The following is an 11,646-nucleotide window of genomic DNA, read 5'->3' as shown; positions in this document are numbered from 1 at the left end:
CCCTCATCCTGTGGTTTTTAATCCTCTATGGCTTTTAAAATGTGGTCGTCTCTGAGATGAAGGAGAAGATGTGTAGGCAGATGGATAGTTTAATGGCCTCATAGACTTTCAGAAGTCACTATGCAAACTATATTAACCCCCTGTTGCTAGCAGGCACTTTAGCCTCAATCAGTTAAACTTCAAAGCAATTGTGAGATGAGAAAAAGAAAAGATGGGTCTTGGGTAGATCTGTATGAAAGTAGCAACTTCGAATAAATGTATTAACAATACTAGATTTTAGGGCTCTCATTTTTTCAAAAGGTGACTCACAAAGCTCTCATGTTGTTTCAAAATGACAGCTTGTTGAAGATGAGAATGCCGTACTAAATCTACCTAGCTTGATAGGTTTGGATGGGAGGGCTGCTAAAATAAGACTGATGGTGTACTCGCACTTCCTTCGGTCTGTTCTTCTGAACTTTTGGATAGATTCAGCAAAATCTCCAGAGAGAAATGAATGGGAAAAGTAATTGTGCTAAAAAGCAGAAGTTGAAAAATCGGAAAAAAATTGGAAAGTTAATTAATTGGGCTGTTACTTCATCAAGAAGGAAAATACCAGGCAAAGAAAAGCAGGAACTAATTTGGTTTTGGTGCAAGCGTAGCAAGCATACAAAGCAAAAGTGCAGAATAGGAAATAAGTTTTGTATTTGAAGAGAAATATGATGTAGTTGGGGTAAATGAAGCATAGCTAAATAAAGAAACAGAGTAGGGTATTGAAACACTAAGACAGAAGTATTGAGAAAGTAAGGTTACAGACAATAAGTGGCAAAATAATGTCTGCCTACGTCTCCTACTCCTGCTGAGCCAAAAAGTGACTGCAGGTACTTTGTGGCTTCTGTGATGAGTCTTCAGCAGCACAGGGGGGCAATAATAACTGAAACTTTAATTACATTATAGGAGTGCCAGGAGGTCAATAATATTTGTCATATGAACGTTTGTGACAAATCAATTGTATAATGAAAGTGATTATAACATCATTAGAAGTCTGATAACCCAATAACTTTGTGATAATTACTTTTCAGTTACAGGGAATAATTTACCACAAGAGATGCTGGAATATTAGATACGAACACTAATAGCTGAGGCATATGTGCCATTTAATATTAAGTTTGAATAACATCATTCATTTGAACATTGTAGATTTTTGACAAGCAAGGGCTGGATTTGGAAAGGTAGTTACACATATATGTGTCTTTGTGTCCCTAAATAAGTTGAGAAATATGACTTTAAGGTGCCCTTAAATAATAGAAAGATGATGGGGGTTGTTTTGATATTTGGGTTTGATTTTTTTTGTGTCAGATCAGCATACTCGCTAGGCCCAAAGCAGGGGCAGGGCTGTAAACAAGTGGTTGAGGGCAGAGGATGAGAATGAGTCTACTTTTTGATAGCAGTTAGCATGGAGGCTGGGTTATAGCCAACACTAAATTGTACTACATTTCACTTCTGAAAATTAACTTATACTCCTAATTAACTTCTGAGATACTCTACCTGCCCTCCCCCGCTCATTTATTTATTTTTATATATCTATACAGCCGATGAAACTAATTTCTGTGAACTGTGCTTGTGAAGCAAATAGTAGGTTGTGCTCTAGGATTAATATGATGATGTGATTTATTATTTATGAAACTGTCCTATTTGAAGAAAGGACAATCACTACCTTTCAGAAAAGTTCTTATGCCAGACTATTGACTATCATAAGCAAAAATTAATTTTTAGTACTTTCTCTGCTAGCATGTGTTTTCTATCCTATCTATCATGATATGACTGGAATTTAAAAAAATGGATATGATGCTGAAAACAAAGTATGTGAAGAACAATTTGCCTGCGTTGTTTCTGAACCAGATGGGGGAAATCCATGTGCATTCATATGGCTTCTTCTTCAGTCTAATTATTCTGCTGGCAGTTGGTCTCAGAGTTGCACATAGGTGGTGTTTCTGTTTGGTACTTTTTAATCAGTTTTGTAAATGGTTGTTTTGGAGATGCTTAAAATGTTGACCATGGCCCTCTTCGAACTAGATATTTTTAAGAAAAGTATAATAGAGAGAAGAATAATATTGGAATTACAGTAATATTTTGAGAATAAAGTTTTGGCTTATGGGGGGGGTTTGTTATCTTCAGCTGATTTTTAACATTGTATCTTCTTGTAAATACAGTTTCCCAGCCCTCAGGAACATACTTGTTGAAGAGAAGGAATTGCTGGTTGTCACTAGTTCTAGCACACTGATTGGAGTGTCGTGACGCAGGGGTGTTTCATTTCATTCCTCACTAAGGTGAGGAACTTGGATCCATAAAAAACGAATACATAAAAAATGGCAACATATTAATCCTATTGTGTAAAGAGCATGCTTTCCCCTTGCATATTTGTTACCCTGAGGAAGAACATACTTTTATATGTACATGTATGTGCATCGAGATGAGTGCGCACACACACGTATAGTAATAATTTAAAATTGTGTTAAAGAACTGAAGTTGATCTTCTGTAAGACAAAATATAGCAAACAAGCAAGACCTAAACACGTCAGAGCTCCCACTGCTGTCCTGTGATGCAGTAGTTCAGAAAGAATCCTCCACCCTGCATTCTGTGTGCCAAAATGTTTGCCTGTGTTTACATTTAGTGGTGTTAAAGTGCGTGTTGCACTGGATTCCACTGCTATATGCCCTTGTTGCATCCACGACACACCCTGCTTCTTGCTTACTGTTTTCTTGGTCTCATCTTCAGATTTTACTAGTTAGTTTTTCCTATCAGGTGGCTAATAGTAAAAAATAAATTATTAAAAATCTGCAGGAACCCATTAAAAATTCTGATCCCCTGATGGAGATTTTTCTGCTTAGACTTTCAACTGAGATTTGTCAGTTAATCAGCTTTTAATTTGATTAGCACATGACATGTATTGACTTTGTTTTGTTCTAGGTTCTCAGTCAACATTTCAGGAAGTACCAGCTCTAATTTATCCACATAAAATTCTAACTACATCAAGCAATTTTCTTTTTAATACCAACTTTTAATCTCATCAAGTTAGTTGAGATGCATTTTCCATAAACGTATCCTGGTTGGCATTAATTATATTACCATCCTTTAATTCTTTCTTTATGAAGATATAACTAGATTGTAGTTTATTTGTGTAAACTATTTCATAGACTAGAGAAATATTTAAAAAGTTGAGGTTTTTGGAAATGAATCAGTATCAGTCTGTTTCCAAAGTGATTCAGATTTGATTTGGAGTGTGGGGTTTTTTTACCATCTTCTGTCACTGAATCAAATGTCCTAATGTTAAAGGGTACTAGTGCTGTTGCACTTGGAATGGAGTATTTAGTTTTAAATGGGATTGGTGATAGGCATGAATGTGACTTTTTTGTGAATGCCCTTACTAAACGGTGTAAAATCAGTCTCTTCTTGCCTCAGTAAATATTTTTGTATCTTTTACAGATGGTGGAAAAATGTTCACAGGAGTTGCAGGCCACTGTCAGAACTGAGCTGCGGTAAGAGGCTTGTCTTTCCCTCTGTTTTGTTACTCTAGGTGTGAAATGTTTGTTCAGACAAAAATTAATGTCCTGTTTCATTATTCCCATTCAAACTGGGAGGTGTTTATCTGTTTTTCCAAGTTCTGTGACAGGAGGTTTGAAACAGATAAACTGTATTCCTTGGTATGTATCCTTGTCTATACCACCGAATAAATAAAAAAAAAAAAAAACAAAACGCCTTGCAAATAGGTTCTGGTTATCCAAAATTTGTCATCCCTCCCACCCCAAGTCTGTTCATATGATTTTTATTTACCTGCCCTAAAACAAGTAAGAAATTTTTTTGTGTATGTCTCTGGTTTAACAATATAACTTTTTACATTCATCAGTGTGTTAAAACTGTAGTGAGTTTTTATGAGTGTAAGCACTACTTGGATCAAAAAGTAATTAGAGAATCATAGAGAAAAGTAATTGGCTATGTAAAGCAGTAGACATATTTTGAAGATACTTAGGTAAACAGAAGTCTTGAGTCTTCTTGGCTGGCTTAAGTGAAATTAGTGGAGAGAGAATCTGGATGCTTTTTAACATGCTTTCAGGAAACATTGCATTTTGGAGGATCCTAGGTCTGTTTCACATTAGATCCATTTCACATTAGTTTCCTCCTAAAATTTTTAAGGAACAATGTCACTGTGCATTTGTGTCAATTAAAATTGAAGGTAAATCCTGTTCTTTTTAGGTACGTAAATAGTACTGTGTCAGAAAAGTTATGTGACCATCTTGCTTTCAATAAGAAATTTTTAAAATAGTCTTTCCTGTGTGTGATGGTTGTTTCCCTTTGCTGCTGTGTGTTACAAAGTAGTTAATTTGCCAGAAGTGTTGCTTTGACTACTCAGGCTAAGGTCCAGTACTGGTAGGGGCCATTCTGAGATCTCTCCTCCTCCTGCTCCAGCTGAGAGGATCTATTTTGCTTAGGATACCTTTGTTTAACCTTCACTGAAAACTAAGGAACAGCTCACAATAAAGGGCTGCTGCACATCCTACCATGCATCCTGTTGTAGCACAGTGCTGAAAATGGTGAGGGGCAAGTTGCAGTACAGCGCGTAACACTGTTTCTACCTGTGGGAAAATTTTTGCACAATCTTTATCTGCCAAGAGGTTAAAAGTCACGTGTAGCACCTATTCTTTATTATCTAATTCCTGATTTGTTTCTTGTTTCATAATGTTAACATGAGGCACATGAGATTCTGTAAGCTTAAACTGGCATTAGCAGTTCAATTATATATAGTATTAGACAGCTCAAATACTTCTCTTATAGTAATATGGTTCTATGTTTTGATTTTATTGCTAGTCCATCTTTCAGCTTGTCTTTTTAATGACTACAGACTAATTTACTGTCTGCTCGTGCTGCTATTGGATTTCAAAAGACAATACAACAGGGAAAACTATTGCAAAACTGAAGTATTTAAGTTTCAAATTAAATGAAAATGGTAGAAAATGTGAGGCTTTTAGATTAAGGATAAGTAATTAAAGCTGCATGGATTTTTTTTTTTTTTTAAATTGTAAATCCAATATGCGTGAACAGTGATTGATTAAGTTAACTACACACCTTCCCCCTGCCCCCCGTAGGAGTGCCCTCTCTTTAGTGCTTCTAATACTGAGGTCTCAGGCATGTATTTGCTGGAACTGAAACATCCACTGGCACTTTCTGAAATTATTTTCAGAAAGGATGACAGGAACTTTTCTATGAATAGGTTTTTAAAAATCTATTATGATTTATTTCTACTTCCTAGTCTAAAGTTCACTTCATTTGAATGTGAGTAAATAGTGCGAGTTTTCTGCCTTTAAAATCTTTTTCCATTCCTTTTCTGTTAAAGAGAAGTGGTATGTGAGCCTGAATGAGGCCAGGGCAAGCTTTGAAATGAGAGGCCAAACATGCAGCTTGTATAGAACCATGGAATGATGTAGACTCTAAAGTGTCTCTAGAAGTCACTGTGTCCAATTCTGCACTCACATGCAAGCCAATTTGTAACATGTTGCTAAGTAAAGTCACTGTTCAGCTTGAAGATCATGATTCTTTGGTTTTATGGCCTCATTGTTTCTGTGTTTCTCTTTACTTTTTGACATGGGTTTTGTTGTAAGCAAAATCGTTTGTGAAGAAGAATTATACTTCAGTCGGAGAAAGCTTTGGAACCCAAGAACTTATTTATTGCCCAGCTAGTCACAATACTCAATTGCAAACTAAGAGCTGTGCGATCTCATCTGCCATACTGACCAAGGTACAGCCACCCCTTTATTTGGTGTTTGTCTTCTCTTTCATCACCCATAGAGTCCTAAGGTTGATGAGCAATCTTTAAGTTGGTGCATTGCAATCAAGCATCAGCATCTAAACTTGAAAATGAGAGATGTCCCTGATGCATTTATCTCACTTTCATTTAGGTTTACTTGGAGCTGTTTCATACAGTTGCTATAGCAGTCCACCTATTTGTTCTTCACTAGTCTGCAACCTTATGCTACATTGAAATTTTATTATATAAAGTATGCTATTAAGAAATACTTGGTATAGTGTATTTCAGGATCTAAAGTTAGGTATGTAATTTATGCGAGTGTTAGACAAAGAGTAGTTATATGTTACCTTCTTTACCCAGACCATCCTCTAGTCAAACAATACATCATGACATTTAGGTAAAGGAATCCCAATATCCTGCAGTTTTCACCAGAGACTGATGGCTGGGTAAGAGGGCCCACTCTGCCCATAAATTCCAAGGGCTATAATTCTGCTGTGGGAGATGTGCACCAGCAATTTGGACAACTGAAAGAAAGCCACTGTTTCTGTTTATTTGTCCTCACTGTGTAATGTACCCTTCTCATTTCCTTAGTAATCATTGCATGGTCTCCATTTTTTTTAATGGGTGATTTAAAATTATATAGCAGTTTTCTGTGCAGTGCGAGTATTGTACCCCTCAAACTAAGAAAATGTAACAAGAAAAGTCCAGAATTTAGGCGTGGAGTCCAAAGATAATGACAGAAGATGATGTGATCAGCATTTCTATTAAAGGCTTAAGGCATGTTATTTATAACTGTTTTGGATGTTATACTATAGTTAATAGAAGGTAGCCAAAGGACACTCTCTTTGACAAACTGATTTAGGGAAATTGAGCAATGGACAACCTCCATTTAAAAAACGTCAATTTATTAGCACAGTTATGGTCAATAGGAGCTGTATCTAGCACTTTCAGAAATCAGGTCAGTGAACTTCATTCAGTGCAGTAATTTAGTCTAGTTAATGTCAAGACAACAATTCTGTTTACCTATGTAGAGCAAGTCACTAGTTAGAATTTCTTTCAGGCTCCAAGTCATTTGAATGTGTGATCTAGCTTATGTGGAAAAGTGCAAATGCAAAATTTATTAGTAGCAGAATTCGCAGTTCTCTTTTACACTACTAAATTTCGTTACCACATTGCAGTAAACTCTACAAACTCAAAATACTTATGGGGCAAAGGAAATGTTACAGCTAATCTGAATGCAGAATTTCTTCACATTTCAAGCTATAAATTGCAGAAATTAAATCCTTGCTATGGGCAGGCAGAAAGAGACAAAATTAGTTACACCGGTAACAGTAAATAAGAAACAATTCTAAATGCATATGGATAAAGAAGCCACAGTAGCAACATTCTTGGCTGAGAAGTTGTCATCTTACCATACTTTTTAGTATTTTTAATATGGTAGCATAAGACTTCTTATCTGGTTAATGGTATCGTATGTGAACAGCAATCTTGACCTGAGAGCTAGAGAATGAATTATTCATAACTGAGGAGAAGAGGCAGAGAAGAAAGTTCAGCAAAAGGTGAGAGGAAATGTGACCTATTAGGAAGGGAAGAGGTTCTGTTCCTGGCCTGCTGTGTGACCTTGGGCAAGTAACTTTATCTCTAGCTTTCTCCATTATTTCTCCTATCATTTGCCTGTCTTGGCTATTTAACCTGTGAGCTCTCTGAGGCAAGGATCGTGACTTGCTACTGATGTACAGCACACTGGGGCTCTAATCTTAGTTGAGAGCTTCTGCATATGACTGCAAAGCAGGGAAGAATTAGCATAGTTTGTGTGCATCTGTGGGAGGAAGTTTGGAAGATGAGAGAAGTAAAATAGAATGGTTACAGCAGTAGCTTATCCTTCATCCCAGGAATATGTACCTATACCTAAGACTGACACAGGAAAATGAATGCCCATTGTACTTGCTTTAGACTGTGACATTAATGGACTTGCTGAAATTGTAATAATATATTTCTTCTAAAGAGGCATCCTGGCAATCTGACAAACCACCATTTAACAATCAGTTTGATCTTCATCCTGAGCAATAGACTTGTTGATTGCTTTGAGACGACTGAGGTTGCTAATGTGTCAGACTAGAATAAATTAAGGAATTGAACTGCAGAGAGGCAGAACAGGGCGATGAGAGGTTACTGTTTCCAAGCTTCTTTCTGACTTTGGAGGTTTGCACCATTCTCTTTCTGCCATCTAGGTTTTTTTCGTATCTTATTTTTGCACATCATCTCTATTGTCCTATTAAAACTTTGAGCTTTGCCTGCCCACTTGCCCAGCTCCCACAGAGATGCCTTGTGCTTCTTCCCCATTGAATCCTTTGCATAGGACAGCTCTCCTAACCTGATTTCTGTGAGCTTTCTCCGTATGCCAGTGTCTCACAAAAATGTAGCTGTTGAACACATGTTGGGAATAAACCATTTTATATTTACAAATTTAGACTTCCACTCAGGCAAACAACTAAAAATATATGTATATTACATTCTTGCAGAATAAGGACTTTTTTCCAGCAAGAGCCCTTAAGAAGCAATTCATTAAAACTTATTACAATCTGTGTCATATATTAAAAACCCTGACCAAACAAAAAGCAACAACAAAACCAACCAAATACAACTTCTCTGACCATCTCTGTCTCCTGTGTGGAAAATTACTTTTTAACTGATACTTTAACTTTAATTCTTTGTCTATAAACTATAAGCAATTTAGGGTGTAGACCTTTTCTCCTCTTCTGTTAGAAGGGTGAAAAAGCACACCAAGCATGTGTGTGTCCTGTATTCTTTTACTCCTACTATGGTTCTATTGTCATTTTTATTTGTGCCAATGTTTATATACAAGAACTCTTTAGAATTGCTTATTCCAAACTTTATTAAAGGGCAAAGATGGAGTAAACAATGGATAGAGACACTGTGAATGAAAAGATACTTTTCTTAGAACTGGACTTGGTAACAAAACCAGCAAACTGGAAATCTAGTTTGTATGTTTTTGTGAGGAATCTCTGCAATTTTGTGAAAAAGATAAAATCCTCACTTTCAGTCAAAGCAGTTAACTCTTTTAATGGAGTAGCTATGTATGTTTATGCGAAGGTAGGAACATATTAGGGGGGAGAAGGCTAACTTCTTTTATCTACAGATCTAGTATTTAAATATATAACATTCAAATTAGATACAGGGATAAATTCAAAAGTCTGCAGTACAGTAGTCCACTTCTTTCCATATCCCCCAGAGAAAGAAGTTTCTTTTGCAGCGGTTTCCTGCCATTTCTACAGAACTATTAGGTTGATGTTTTTCCTGAGTGAACAAAATTCATTGATGTAATTCCTTCATATATACTTCATACCAATTCCTATTGCAGAATGAACTCTTACTACTTACATTGCTTCTTGCCAGCTGTGCCAGAAGATAGACTTATCTTAACTGTCTGTCCATACAGCTAATGTTGTTTTCAATGTTTGGAAAATATAACTGGGGGAGCAAAAAGAGAGGTAGAAAAGGGGCAATTTGTATCATTTATATTATGAGATGCAACTGACTTTAAATTTCATTTGTTGAAGGTTGTTTATTCAAATTAATCTTCATACTTTAAAAAAAGAGAGATAGATGTGTTATGTGGAAGGAAAGAAGAATTAGAACCTGTTAGATATCTAATATGTTGTCAAAAAAACCTATTTGAGCTTTAGTTATGGTCTTTTTATGGATGGAATGTAGGCTGAAAGTGATTTTAAAAAGTTAGCTTGGGCCAAATCTCTTGGACTTTGTAGAATTACAGGTTGTAGCAAGAACTTCCACTTATAATATGAGAATGTGATAGGATACGTTTCTGTGTTGAGCCACCAGTTACTACTGAGTGCTGTTTCCAAATAATTTTTCTTGTCCCTCTCTGATAATATGTACAGATCTGTTTTTAAAGATTATTAGCGTAAAGGCAACTTGGATCTTTTCCTTTCAAAACTGTTTACTACATTGGAGCGGGGGGGGGGGTGGGTGGGTGGGAAAATTTGATTTCCACATGGATTTGGAAATCACTGTAATTGTTATTGTCTGCAAACAACAATTGTTTAGGAGAGAGGTATGTTTTCATGTAAAACAGAAGGTAGGGGTACTGGTATTACAGAGACTATTTAGAATGAAAAAATTGCCTATAGGACACAAGAATTCTGCAGTGTCAGCATTATTCCTTTAGGCTTATCAACCTTCACCGTAGTTGCTCATTTTAAATTTGTGGCATCTATCCCAGGATCTAAACTGAACTAATACTGAATAAACACACAAAAGCCCTCATGATGCTTATTCCATTTTGGCTTGAGAAATTAATTTTTCAGGATCAATATTGTTAAACTACTTTTGGAAAACTTTTATAAAAAACAGTTAAAGTTACATCACTCAGGTTGTCACTCATGTTGCCCAGGAAGAACTGTTTTCAGTTATTCTGACAAAGGAATGTGTGTTTCTGTCTGTTGGACTTGACTGGAACGTAAAGATTAGGACTTCGCATCCAATTGGAAGCAGGAAATTTAAACTCATTTGTTCATGACACTTTCCTCATACATGAGGAAAATGAAGCCATGGTGGAGATCTGGCTCTATTCTGCCTAGCGTATGCTAATGTATTCTTCTCAATGTAATCTTTTACCTTGCCTAAATAAACTTTTAAATGCATATTTCTCTCAAGGTGCTCATAGAAGTTTACGTTAGTCTGCAGTGTGCAGCAATTCCCAGAAAAATAATACCAAGAGAAGTCACTGTGAATTGTGTTATCATAAAAGCTAGAATCGCTTATTTCCCTTTACAATTTAAAACATTGCACAAGACTCTCCAGGGTAGAAATAACATCTCCAGCTGGCCTGATTTGTGTTACTAAAAGTAACACCACCAAAAAAAGTATTGCCTTTTATAATTTAAAATCAAATATGTACCTTATTACCAGAGTAGGAGGAATGCATTTCACTGTAGTTCTCATGGCAATGTCCATCAGGAGGAAAAGAAGAAAAAAAAGAAGAAACCCTTCACCTAATCACAGAACATCCTGAATCATAAACATTTGGAAATAAAAATTAGAATTCAGTGAAAACTCGCTTGAAATGTTTCAATTAAAAGCAGTTGTTATGGAGGCTGAATGTATGATGCAGCTCCTCAAAATTAAAGTTGTACTCATTTTGACATTCTGAATTCACTTTGTGGCTTCTTTTGTCTCTCTGAATAGCTTTAATTGTTACTTGCTAAAAGACATGAAAATACAAATCAGCCAAAAGTTATATGAATTAAGAAAATGTACTGCAAATCATGGTGTCTAGATTGGTGGGTTTGTGCTTGTGCAGAGGCAGTGATGGTTCACATCAATGTATGAAGGGTGTCTTTAAGTAGAGCAGTGCAGGACTGTGGTCACCATGTTGTGTATCTCTATAAATATGCAGTGCAAGGAGAAACAAACACTGTAGGGGAATACACCCTGCAGTGCTCCAGGTTCTAGGCAGTAGGGTAGTACCTCTAATGAGTTGTATGACGTCTTGGGTACTGTTATAGGTAAAAGGGTAAAAGTCCATCAGCATTTAAGTGTCAAAAGTCTCCTTGACTTGAATGAGATCAGAGTTAGCTCAGCTGGGTAAAAGCTAATGTAAAATGGTCAGAAAAGAATGGATGCTGTTACATGGCAGCTCTCTGAGAATGGAGAGCAGGATCTATGTGCATAATTTTTGTGATCCTTCTGGGGTTGTCACCAGGTAGGCCTGATGGATCTAGTAATTATGGCTTAGACTGTTACCTCTGATAACTACTGTGCTATTGCATCCTTTTGCTCAAGGTTGCTGGTCCCTCTGCAGTGACGGGAGCTCCGAGTTGTA

General features: G+C 36.4%; 1 long non-coding RNA gene across 1 annotated transcript in view; it reads left to right on the top strand.

The window, feature by feature from the left end:
* The first annotated feature begins 2,209 nt into the window (after positions 1-2,209).
* LOC148054769 (uncharacterized) overlaps positions 2,210-11,646 on the top strand; it is a 68,426-nt gene continuing 58,989 nt past the window's right edge. Inside the window, exons 1-2 of the long non-coding RNA XR_015706987.1 lie at positions 2,210-2,306; positions 3,464-3,516. This is a non-coding gene — a long non-coding RNA (uncharacterized LOC148054769). The remainder of the gene's footprint in view (positions 2,307-3,463; positions 3,517-11,646) is intronic.

This window comes from Nipponia nippon, unplaced genomic scaffold, assembly GCF_047370975.1.
Source record: "Nipponia nippon isolate SJK-2023a ecotype South Korea unplaced genomic scaffold, ASM4737097v1 scaffold_3, whole genome shotgun sequence".
Taxonomy (NCBI): Eukaryota; Metazoa; Chordata; class Aves; order Pelecaniformes; family Threskiornithidae; genus Nipponia; species Nipponia nippon.
This window is presented reverse-complemented; position numbering and strand designations above follow the sequence as displayed.